Raw genomic sequence first — 13,237 nt, 5'->3', positions numbered from 1 at the left:
GAACTAATATTCCAATGACTGTAGACTGCAAGAGGCCACCCAAGGTCTAATGCTGGCAGGGTAAAGCTGTTATCCAGAAGACACTACTGAAGGGGAAGGAGAAAAACACACTTGAAAGGATTAGAGGAAGTAGTATCCATCCCTGACCAAAGTTAACTTAACACAGACTCTGGCTTCTATTTCTGGTTCCTATTTGTCATCAATTTCTTGTTAGCTGAAAATCCTAACTGTGTATCTTGTTGGAACACATACTGTGCATGCATCACTTTTACAAATCTAACATCGACCTAAATTTGATCATATGTCCACACCTACTTGTAAGGAATTTTAGAAAATGTGGTCTATAGAGATCAGTCATGTCCCTATCTGAAATTTTGCTACTGAAAAGAAAAGAAGGGAGAATGAATTGTTGGAGACAATTAGCAGTCATATTAATTTATCATCTCATATTGAGTGTAAAGAATTGGGATGAAGGGATGTAAAGTATTGGGATGAATTTGCCTTCTGTGTGTTCATCTGTAAACTATAATAAGATACTAAAAGACCTGGGAGTCAAACAAGCATCAATCACCCTGATACCCTATATTTTAAAACAAATGCATTTACTGAATGCTGCTTCAAGTCATTAGAGAAGAGTTTTTCTCTATGCGTAGAAAGAAGAGGACACAAGAACACTTAGAGATCATGAAGAGGTAACTGGGCATTTTCTCCCCCAGGTCTATACGGAAAATATACTCATCACAGCATTATTTAATGGTTGATGGGAAGGGAGGAGAGGGAGGGATAGGAGAGGGGATAGGAAGGGCAGCAGGATAAAATAGAAACTAGTATTGCTGTATGTATAAATAATAAAATGAACTCTATAATTTCCTTGCTAATGGCCGGAGGAGAGTTATCAGTCCACACTGCAAGCAAAAATAGGTCTCCCTGAGTTGAGAAGACAGATTGGAAGTCTAATGTCAGAGTAGATAGAGTTCAGAGGGTACTCTGTTCTGTACTTGAAGACAAGTCAGAAAGATAACTCTGAATGTCTTTAGAGAATATCTCTAAATTCTTCAACTGAGTACTAATGGGGCAGTCCAGAAAGACATTACTGAAGGGGAAGGAGAAAAACACACTTGAAAGGATTAGAGGCGGTAGTATCCAGCACTGACCAAAGGAATGTGAATAAAGAGAGCATCAGTGAGCTTTCTGGCAAGGTGCCTCATAAATATGTTTTTGAAGTCGCTAAAAGAGAGGATCAGGGGTGACAGAAAAAAGTAGTTGAAGAATAATAGTCAAATCTTTTGCAAATTTGATAAAAATTTTATATCCACAGATCCAAAAAACTCAATAAACCCCAAGCACAAGCAGTATGAAGAAAACTACATGAAGGCACACCATGATCAAATTACCTAATGCTAGAGTTCAAAAGAAGTTCTTAATGCAGCAAGAGATAAAAGGTATATTTTATGCAGAGGAATGAAGCTAAGGATGATAGCATATTCCTAGTCAGAAACAAAAAAAGCCAGAAAAAAAGTGAAGTAATATCTTTAAAGTACTAAAAATTTTTTTTAAAAAAATTTCAACCTACAATTTTATACCCAAAATACATATTTTGATGATAAAGTAAAGATTTTTCAGGCATATAAGATTTTATTTCCAATATAAGTATTCTACAAAAAAATGTTAGGAAAGTCCTGTGAACAAAACAGATCTACAAATACAGAAAACAAGAGCCACTAGACATGGTAACTATGAGGAAAAATAGAAAATGTATCTTTATTACTTAAACCTCTGTTAAGCAAAAAAAAAATAATGTATTCTATGGTTTATAAAAGAACCATAAGTTAAGTATATAAAATAATATAATAACCAGAAATAGCAAACTAATATAAACTGTTTTAGTACTCCTAAACTATATATATAATGCAGTATGATATCATATGGTAGGAGACTCCATTAAAATAAAGACAGACTCTATAAACCCTAAAGGAAATACTAAAAAAGTAGCAAATTAGACAACAAAGGAGAAACTTTCATTAAAATGTTTGACAAGAAAATGAATAAAATCAAAACAAAAAAAGGACAAAAAGCACAGATGGAACAAATGAAAACAAATAGTAAGATAGACTTAAACACAGCATATAAATAATCATAATAAATGTAACTGAACTAAATATAATAATTAAAAGGCAGCAATTGCATATTAGATAAAAAGCAAAAACTATTAGCTACCTATAAAAACCCAATTGAAATATGATAATAAAAATATTGTAAACAGGGCTGGGGATGTGGCTCAGGGGTAGCGCGCTCGCCTGGCATGCGTGCGGCCCGGGTTTGATCCTCAGCACCACATACCAACAAAGATGTTGTGTCCGCCGAGAACTAGAAAATAAATATTAAAAAATTCTCTCTCTCTCTCTCTCCTCTCTCACTCTCTCTTTTAAAAAAAATATTGTAAACACATGGAAAACTAAATACCATTCTAACACAAATCAAAAAAAATTCAAACACAATTTGAAAGTGACACTCTGCCTATTTAGGGGCAATAGGAACATCATAAATCATAATGGCAGAAAATTGAAAATAGGGAACTTCTTCTCAACTCATTCCATAAAGCCAGCATTACCCTGATATCCAAACCAAAGACATTATAAGAAAAGAATTGCTCACTTCTCTCCCCACTATCTTTATTGTATTTCTCAAGAATGTTTTGGCCATGCAAAATCACTAGATAAAGAAGAACTGGCCAGGACATACTGTGCTCTATTCCCATCCCTTCTAAGCAAATGCTTTAACCTACATTTCATATTTCCCCTAGAGTTTAAAACCCATTTATGGGCTGCTTTCTGTGGTCCTTCAGACGTGGTACAAAGTTGGGCCTGAACAGACAAGACTTCTTCCACCCTGCAAAGCTTTCCTAAGACTTGGAGGAACAGTATACCCTGAGTCCTAAGCTTATACTGTCCTTTGATGCCTATCTGTGAGTAACAAAATTGCTTTGCTCAAGGTGTATGAGTGTTTTGTCTCACCAGACTGGTGCAAATAGTAGAACTTGCAGCCCAAGATGCAGTTGGCTGAAGTGTTAACCAGTACAGATGAACCTGTTTCACATATATAACTTATTGGTTCTGTATCTCTGGAGAACCCAGACTGACATAAATGAATGATTCTGGAGGAACAGAATTGTAGCAGTGAGTTTCTTGAGTCACTTCTGGAGTTTCTGGAAGTGATTTTAAAATCTGACAATATTTAGAGGTACTTAATAACTCTATTCCCCATGATAAAAACGGCACAGATAGACCTTGGTATGATGTGGCAATAGAAATATGTAAAATATCACCATTGGGTATCTCTAACCAAACACAGTCAGGAGCAACATAATAACATTTGGGTCAATGATTGACTACATATATGATGGCAGTCTCATAAGGTTGTATCACCTGGTGCTATCATAGCTGTCTTAGAAGAGTGACAAAAATCACATAACAACACATTCTCAGAATATATCCCTGTTATTAAAAAATGCATATCTGTATTTATAAGAGGCAAGATTCTGTATGACCATGTATTTTATCCTTAGAATATTTTAATTAAACTAACAAGTATAAAAAGATTAGTTGGTTGATGTTAACTGTACCGTTAAAATAGAAAAAGAAAAAGATTAGCTTGATTTTCAGGCTGCAAATTCTTAATTCAAGTGCAGTATAAATAAGCTGAAAGTGTCTATGTCATCACTGAAAGAACCCCTTATCTTCTGTATGCACAAAGCTGAGATTGCTGAACACTAAGCTCAGAGTCTAATCCATCAAGTGGTTGAGTTACAATACAAATTGATTTTTTAACCTCAAAGGTGTCTTCTGTTAACGTTGGGAAAGAATAAAATCCTAAAAGTTGGAATGGGGACTTATATGCAAACCTTGATGAGTTCTTGGGATTTTGAACCCTAAAATTCTGCTGAATCTTCTTTGCCAATAGAAGAAGCCTTTCCATGATACATGAAAAGATTAACCCTACTTTTCCTAAGGGATATAATATCACCCCTTGAGGGAGTTGCTTGAAAAACACGATGATTCTTCTCAGATCCACTCCAGCTAACTTTTTTGATTCCAGATCTGTAGCTTGATCCAAGACCCTGCAGACCCCAAAAGGTAAAGAACAAGGTATGATTGAAGAGGTAGTAGGCTACACTCCAAATGAACTAGATGGTTTTAAAATTTTATATAGTTAGAAATCTGGGTAATGTGTGTAGAAGTGGATATTATGCATATTGGAAAATAGTGTAAGAAACACAAAATTGCTTCAGGCCAAAGGTAATATGGGCTTTCTAAGTAGATGCAAAGCTATAACTTTATATATAGGATTTGGAAAGTGCTTTAACAGTAGTTTGGTTGGTTGTCTGAAGCAAGGACCAAAAGTTGGCTGATAGTAAATAAGGTCAAAATGCCAGAACTGCCTTGCCATACATAGAGGAAATTATCAAAGACTTAAAGAGATTATAATGTTAGAGTTAATTTGTCATACAAGACTTTCTCATCTACCCTGAGAGGGTCCAAGGAACATGTCTTTCACAACTATGAGAAATAAATTATAAAAGGAGTCCTAGCACCCTTTTAAGAGGTCACTCTTTTCTGTTGGCCAGAAATTATAGTGGGAACTACTGGCTTAGAAGTAGAATACTTACATGCAATAGAAATAATTAGATTATATGGTAGAAAGAGTCAAGTGGTGGCACTTATTCACCAAAGATGAGTTAGGGGTTGCTACCATGATAGACAGTAGGGTAAAAGGAGCAATAAGAATAGCCTAACTCATGGAGATCAATGATATCACTAGTGATCACTGTCCTTTAAAAAGAAATACATGAGCAGCCTCCTAAATTAAGTGGGAGAGTTCTTAGTCAAGTGAACAAAAGTCTAAATTGAGTCACCAAAATAAAGCCCTATCTCCTTATTCAATTCCTAGACGTGAGCCAGTTTTACCAGAATGACTACAGAATGGGGAAAAGGAAATGACTAGAGTTCTGTAGAATTATTGAACACAGACTTTCAACTGTCACTAATTCCAGGAGACCTAAAATGTCATTGTGACCCACCAGTTAGAGTAAGAGTTTATGGAGATAGGGTGAAGTTGTAGCTCAGGTACACCTTACAATGGGCCCATACTGTGGTTATTTCCCCAGCTCTGGAATGTATCATTGAAATAGACTTACTAAGCAACTGTCATAATCCCCAAATTGGTTTAGTCACCTTAGAGTAGGAAAGGCCAAGTGGAAACCCCTAGAACTGCCTATATCAAGGAAAATATTAAACAAAAAGTAATATCACAACTTTGGATGGAGTTCCAGGATCCCTGGCAGCATTTCATGGTTTGGTGCACTTTAAGGACCTGAAAGTTGGGAGGGGTGATGATGTCTACCACTCCCTGTTCAATCTCTCTATTTGGAAAGTTGAAAACAGATGGGTCTTGAGAAAGCAATGGATTATTATAAACTTAACCAGGTGATGACTCTAATCACACCTGCTCTTCCAGATGTGTTTCATTGCTTGAGCAAATTGACATATCCCTTGGTACCTGGTATGCATCTATTGAGCTGACAAATCCTTTTTTCCCTCCATATCTGTTACTAAAGACCACTAGAAGTCATTTTATTTCAGCTGGCAATATACTCTCCCTGTCTTATTTCAGGAGGACATGAACTTTCTTGACCTAGATCATAAAATTTAGTTAACAGAGATCCTGATCACCTTTCCCTTCCACAAGATATCATGTGGATATGTTACATTTATGACATTCATAGCATTATATTGATTGGACCTAGTGAGTAAGAGGTAGATACAACTATATTGATTGGAAAGACATTTGCCTATAACAGGATGGCAAAAAATCAGACAAAAATTCAAGAGTCTTCAAATCCTTAAAATATTCTAGGGATCAAGTGGTGTGGCACATGTCAAGATAGCTCTAGATATTTTAGGCACAATGCCTGTGGCACTCTGTATTTAGAAGATGTGTTACTCTAACCTATTTATCAAGACATCCAAACAGCTGCTAGTTATAAGTTGACCAAGAAGAAGAGAAGGCTCTGTAACAGGTGGAGACTAACATGCAAGCTGCTCTGCCACTTGAACCAAAACATCCGTTAGATCCAAAGGTGGTTCAAGAGTCAGTACAGATACAGGTGCAGACAGGGGCCTTTAACTGGCTCTAATAGGTAAGTCACAGTGTACAGCCTTAGGATTTTGGAGCAAAGCCCTTTCATCATGTGCAGACAACTATTGTCCTTTTGAGAAACAGCTTTTGGCTTAATGTTGGGTCCTTGCAGGGACTGAATATTTTTCCATGGTCTACCAGGCAACCTGAGCTGCCCATGAATTGGTTTATCTGATTCAGCAAGCTATAAAGCTGAGCATGCACACCAGCAGTCCATCATCAAACAGAAGAGGTACACACACACTTGAGCCTGAGAAGAACTTAAAGGTACAAGTTACATAAAGAAGTTGTTCAAATCTCTGTGGTTCCTCTCCTGCTTTCTGTCTCTCTCCCAGCCTTCACTTGCCTCTTGTGGAGTCCCTTAAAATCAGTGGTTAGAAGGAGAGAAAACATAGTTTGGTTCACAGATAGTGCTCCACCATGTACAAATACCATGTGCCAATGGACAACTACAGCACTGCACCCCTCTCTGAGACACTCCTGAAAGACAGTGGTGAAGGGAAATCTTCCCAGTGGGCAGAACTTCAAGCAGTGCACCTGGTTGTGCATTTTGATGAGATAGAAAATGGCCAGATATGATTATATATCAACTCATGGGGACTGTGGTCAGTGATTTGGTAGAGATTCAAGAACTTGATTGGAACATGATTGGAAAGTTGGTGACAAGGAGTTTTGAGAAGAGGTATTATAAATTGGACTTCTTCAAAATTAAGAACTTTTGTTCTTGAAAAGATACTATGAAGCAAGCCACAAATTTGGAGAAAATATTGGCAAAGCACTTCCAACCAATATGTAAAAAGAACTTTGAAAAATTCAATAGTAAGCTGAGCATGGGGGGCACATATTTGAAGCTCCTCAGAAAGCTGAGACAGGAGGATTGCAAGTTTGAGGCCACCTGAACAACTTAGGGAGACCCTGTCTCAAAATTTTAAAATAAATAAATAAATAAATGGCTGGTTATATGGCTCAATGGTAAAGTGTCTGTGGGTTCAACTCTCAAAAAAAGAAAGAATATAATAAAATAAATAAATGAAATTAAGCAAAAGATTGTTAATATATACATCTATAAAGATATATATGATAAGTATGTTGTAAGGTGTTACCATCCTTATTATTAAGAAAAATGCAAATAAAAATCACAACAGAGAACCCTACACATCTATTGTAATGTTTAAAATCCAAATGGCTGTACTAAGAAGACAGAAAGAGAGAGTAGGTACCAGTTAGCAATACTATGGAGACACTGGAATCCTCAATCCCAGAGTTAATGTAAAAATGGTATAATCACATTAAAAAAACAGTTTACGAGGTTTAAGATGTAACTACCACACAATACAATCATTTTACTGGTAGGTACTTTTCCGAGAGAAAATATCTTAGGAAATTTACACACAAAATGTGCATACCAGCTTTTGTGATAGCCAAAAAAAAATTTTTTAAAGTCCAATGTCTATCAGCAGGTGAAAGAATAAACATATCTTTACAACAGAATGTTTCTCAGATATAAAAAGGAATAAACTATTGATACACAAAAATATGGACGTATCTCAAAATATTTACACCACGTGAAGGGAGTCAGACACAGACATGAGAAAGTCCGTTGTGTGTAAATATATTCACATAACATTTTGAAAATGTTTTAGTCAGCTTTTTTGCCACTGTGACTAAAAGACCCAATCAGAACAACTGTAGAGGTTTATTTAGGGCTCACAGTTTCAGAGGTCCCAATTCATAGACAGCAGGCTTCATTCCTCAGAGCTCAGGGTGAGGCTGAATGCCATGGCAGAAGAGTGTGGCAGAGGGAAGTGGCTCACATGATGATCAAAAAACAGAGAGAGACTCCACTCACCAAATACAAAATATATGCCCCAAGGCCACTCCCTGCAGGGACCTGTTGGGAGTCTCCCTGAGAACTTCCCCGGCCTTTCAAACATGGCGGCGGGCAAATTGCCAGTGGGAGGATAACAAGTTGTTTTGAAAATTCACTAATTGGTCCTCCCGGTCTTCCGTGCTCGTGAACAGTTAGTGATCTCCATGAACCTTATGCAGGGCGGATATGCATGACCTGACCTTTACTATGATTGGCCCCTGGAGCTTCCTGGTCTAAGGTAACTTTCACTTTCTATATAAGCTAGCAGCAGTTCGCAACAAAGCGCTTCATCTTTGTCACTGCTATCTGTGTGTGTGCATTTTAATCTCAACAACCGAACCTTGGCCTTTCAGGACCTATCTCCTCCAGCTGCCTTCAGTTACCACTCAGGAAATCCCCATCAGGGATTAATCCAATGTTGAATTAAGGCTCTTATAATCCAATAGTTTCTCCTCTAAACCTTCTTGCACTGTCTCACACGTGAGCTTTTGGGGGACACCTTACATCCAAGCCATAATAGGAAAGTACCAATTAATTTAAAGTGGATTAAAATAATTGAAGCAAATCAAGAGAATGGATTTGTTATCTTTATTGTTGTGCTGGTTTAATGAGTTTGTGTGTGTGTACACGTGCATGTATAAAAATTACTAATTTACAAAATTTTGCACTTTAAGTATTCACAATTTATCTTGGGTCAATTATACCTCTGTAGAGGTATAATAGAGCTGTTAAAATATGTAAGTGTAAGAAACTAATTGAATGGAGAAAGTGCTTGTAATGTTTCTCATTCAAATGATATTTAAGGTGAGGAATGCTCTCCTAAAACAGATTTGTTATAAGGTTTGTTCGTTTATAAATGAAATCATGAGTGGATATTGAATGTAATAAATATTTTTCCTATATCTACTGAGATAGCATAAGAATTTTCTCTTGTAATGTAGTAGCTGATGATTATGGAATTTTTAAATGCTAAGCCACCCTCACAGTATCTATTACACACACACACACACACACACACACACAAAACTGGGTTTAATTAGCTAATACTCCACATAAGACATTTTGGGGTCTAAATTGATGCGAAAGGGTATCCAACAAATTTTCTTTCCTTTTCTCTCGTCTAGTTTTGACTTCAAGTTTACAATATGCTCATGAGTTGTAAAATATTTACTTTTTTCTTCCCTTAAGGAGTTTATGTAAGATTGTACAAACTTCAAATGACTTATTCCATTTAATATTAGTTGGAGAAAATTTGCTGTCAAAAACCATCTAGTATTTTCTTTGCAGTTAATTTTCAAAATGTTATTTAATTGCTTAATTGACACATATTTATTCAGATGTCCCAATTCTTCTTGAGATTATTTCATAACATGCTTTTCTAAAAATACTTATATTTTATCTAGAGTTTAAATTTGCTGCCATAAAGTTATGTTTTTAATCTAAGTATATATAATTATGTATGTTTTCAGACTTAATATTTTTATCAAATTTCTTTTTCACTTCACTTCAAATCAATTTCAATTCTTTTCTTAAAAACCAGTCAACTTTTGGTTTTGTTGATCTACTTTAAATTGTTAATGCTTTCCAAATCTGTGATTTTATGTTTTAATGTTAATTTTAGAAAATTCTCTGCCAAAAACATTTTAAATGTTTACTTCTTATCCATTCTATTACCTCCCCCTGAATCTCTTTTATATATATATTAGAATTTTTATTCTATTGTCCATTTATCTTAATTTGTCTTTCATATACTCTATCCCCTGGCTCTGCAAGCTACATTCTCAGTAATTTCTTTCAACCAAAACTCCAGGTCAATAATTTTTTTCTTCCTCCATATGCAATCAACTATTTAAAATATCTATTAAGATTTTTCATATCAGTAGTCATATTTTCATTTACAGAGGTTCCATCTGGCTACATTTTGAAACTGTCTGGCTATCTTTGGCAAGCTGTTAATGCTAGGTCCTGTTTGAGTTTTACTCCTCTGGAGTTCTTACACAGATTTTTATATTTAGTATCAGACAATTTCTATATCCAGGGTCCTGGTAGTCTAAATCTGTTATTTATTTATTTTTTTCCTAATTCTCACTCATCCTAGCTTGCCTTCCTATATATTTGAAGACCTTGAATTTGTAGTTCACATTGTATTATTTCATGGTCTTAAAATAATATTTTTTTCCAGAAATGATTTATATGTATTTCAGGAGCTTCCACCGATCTAGGATCTCTTCAACACCCCCAACCCAAGGTTGTGGCTCAAAATAGAATTCAGGAGCTTAATTACACTTTCCCCCTGCTAAAGCAAGCCTCAGAGCAGATTGTGGTTCTGGTAAGGCATCCGTCCCTGGGGCCACCTTAACCCTTTCATCTGCCCACTACTCACTACTCACAATTCCCTCTCCCACTCTTCTCAGAGTTGGTTGTCTGTCTTGTTCAGGTTTGTTTGCAGATAAGATAAGTGTATCTTGGACTCCTTGCCTACTTTGAATCCTCTCATGAATATATTAATTCATCACAAGGTGTTTAATCTTTAATACCTAGTTGTTCTTTAGTGGGAGGGTCATCCAGGGAACTTAATAAGTTATAAGGCCTAGTGTGAAAGTTAATCCTAGATCTCTTAAAACAAGTATTGGAAACTAAGTTATCATCTTTTTTTTACAGTACTCTGATAATCAAAACATGGTCATTCACAACACCCACAACTAGAAAGGAACCATTATGGACTGAGTCCTGTTCCTTCAAAATTCACTTATTGAAGTCCTAACATCCAGTACAGCACAGAATGTGACTATATTTGGAAATGAGACACATAAAAAGTAATTAAGGTTAAACAGGGTCATAAGATCGGGGCATAAACCCACATGACTTTTATGAAAGAAAAAAGACAATAGAAATGCCTGTGCAGAGAAAAAAGACCCTGCAAGGACACAGTGACAGGGTGATCACCTGCAAGCCAAGGAGGGAATCAAACCTATGAACACCTAGATCTTGGACTTCCAGCCTTTAGAACTGTGAGAAATTGCTGATGTTTAAACCCCTCTGTCTGTAGAATTTTGTTATGAGCCCTAGTAAACTAACACAGGAGCTTATGCAGAATTCCAAATGTTTTCCTCCTTCCCAGAATGACCCATTCCTCTCTTATTCATAGGATATTTAACCCATCCTTCAAGGCCGATTCAAATGACATCTCTTCTGTGCAACATTTTGGCATATTTCTATTATACTACTTTTTCATTGTGTCAAGATCTACCTCTAATAGTAGATTGTGAATTCAGAAAAGAAACTATATAAAGACTATCTTTGAATTCCTAATAACTAGCTTCATCCTTGTCGAATGAATAAGATGAAAGTAAGAATTCAGGAGCAGAGGAACAAGCCCCAGGCAAATGTCCCCTTAAGCTGCTGTGCTCTCTGCTGCCCTCTGGTGGCCGTTTATTCCCCATCACTGTGTCTAAGGCAAGATGTGGAAATGCTCTTGGCAACATCCTAGGGTTTCCTTCAGATCATTCATTTTGGGACTCATAGAAAACTTCCTCCTACTGTGTTGGTATTGCCAGCATCTTTTACGCTTACTTCATCGTCCTTCAACCTCCTGGTCGTTCTCATTCGTTGAGAACCTTTGTCCCAAGATCACCATCCTCCCTAACATGACTTCCAGGCTCTGGAAGACCATCCTTCTCAAACATGCAGACGCAACGTTCCTTGCTCAAGCCTAACACATTATCTGGAACCTACTTCGGGAGATTATTATTTGGCCACAACCAGACTTAATCATCAAAAACATCTAACTACCTAAGCTCTGTAGTGCTCCCTCCCAAGCGCTGCCTGCCTGCACCTAACCCTCGGCACCTGTGACTCTGTAATTTTACTTGGCTAAAACTGTAGATTTGATTAAGTTAAGGGTATTGAGATGTGAAAATTATACTGGATTGTACAGGAGAACCCAGTATAATAATAAAGGAACTTTTAGGTCAGAGACAGGAGCATCAGGGTCAGAGAAAGAGATGTGACAACAGAGATCAGTGTAATGTGGGGACATGAGCCAAAGGTAGCCTCCAGAAGCTGGAAAGAACAAGAAAACAGATTTTCCCTTCAGAAGAGGCATGTCTCTGACAACTCATTCCAGACTTCCAGAACTGTAAGAGAATAAATTTAGGTTGCTGTAAGTCACTAGTTGGTGGCAATTTGGTAGAGCAGCCAGATGAAGCTAACATAGGAGCCAACGGCCTAATCTCCAACCACAAACCTTTGTTCTTCTGTCTTGTTCACTCCACTTCCAGATCACTAAACCCTGTTTTCACAATTTTTCATCTTTCTCCTGGCTTTATTTCCTTTTTATGACACCTAGACACCATGATTTTCAATTTTAGCACCTTTCCTTTGGGGATGTCAACATTCTAACCACTTACTTCTCTTCATCTACATTGATACTCACAACATGGTAATTTACCAGTCTCCTGCTTGTATCTTTCCTATATTGAGGACACTAAATATCTCAGGAGAAAACAACTCAACAATGTATATTGCACCACTACAAAAGCATGACCTCTAATCTCAGCCTGCCCTCAATCCTTATTAGCAAATAATTCTGCACCATCACTTTTTCTCCACTCACCTGATCCATCACTGAAACTCTCTTCATTAGGTTACTCTGTTTTCTATTTTCAAGAGAAAATTAATGTGTGGCATGGACTGATTCCAGCTTGGCCTCTTGTCACACTGCCATTTTCTCTCATTGTCCCTGACTGTTCTCACATGTATGCTGTACCCACCCTTTGCCTCTGCACTTTCTACCCTACATTTTCCTAAAATACACTTACTTCTCTTGCATTTACCAACTTATGAGTAAACTTTCTGCGAACTATTCAATTCCCTGGTTTACCATCCCTCCTTTGAGTTCCTTTTTTATTGTACATTCTTCTATTGGCAACTATAGTAGCACACCACATAAAACTTGAGATCATGCTTAATTACATTTCTCTATTTGTCTCTCTTTTAACTAGCCTGAGAGTCCCTTGAGATGAATAACTGTGTCTTATTTATCTTATTATTCCTACCAATCTGGCATTATGCTGTTAATGTTTTGAGAAATGATAAGAGAAGGAGGGACTCTGCAAGAAACTGAGCAGTATGGCCAGACAGACAGTTTTCCACACACACACACACACACAC

At 36.8% G+C, this 13,237-nt stretch overlaps 2 long non-coding RNA genes across 2 annotated transcripts in view; both read right to left on the bottom strand.

Moving 5' to 3' along the window:
* Positions 1-8,488, bottom strand: part of LOC144377233 (uncharacterized) — a 45,289-nt gene extending 36,801 nt beyond the window's left edge. The window contains exon 1 of the long non-coding RNA XR_013437998.1: positions 8,045-8,488. This is a non-coding gene — a long non-coding RNA (uncharacterized LOC144377233). The remainder of the gene's footprint in view (positions 1-8,044) is intronic.
* LOC144377232 (uncharacterized) overlaps positions 1-10,553 on the bottom strand; it is an 85,723-nt gene extending 75,170 nt beyond the window's left edge. The window contains exon 1 of the long non-coding RNA XR_013437997.1: positions 10,456-10,553. This is a non-coding gene — a long non-coding RNA (uncharacterized LOC144377232). The remainder of the gene's footprint in view (positions 1-10,455) is intronic.
* Positions 10,554-13,237: the final 2,684 nt, after the last annotated feature.

This window comes from Ictidomys tridecemlineatus, chromosome 4 (genome assembly GCF_052094955.1).
Source record: "Ictidomys tridecemlineatus isolate mIctTri1 chromosome 4, mIctTri1.hap1, whole genome shotgun sequence".
Classification (NCBI taxonomy): domain Eukaryota; kingdom Metazoa; phylum Chordata; class Mammalia; order Rodentia; family Sciuridae; genus Ictidomys; species Ictidomys tridecemlineatus.
Note: the sequence above shows the minus strand (reverse complement) of the source record. Positions and strands in the feature narration are given on the sequence as shown.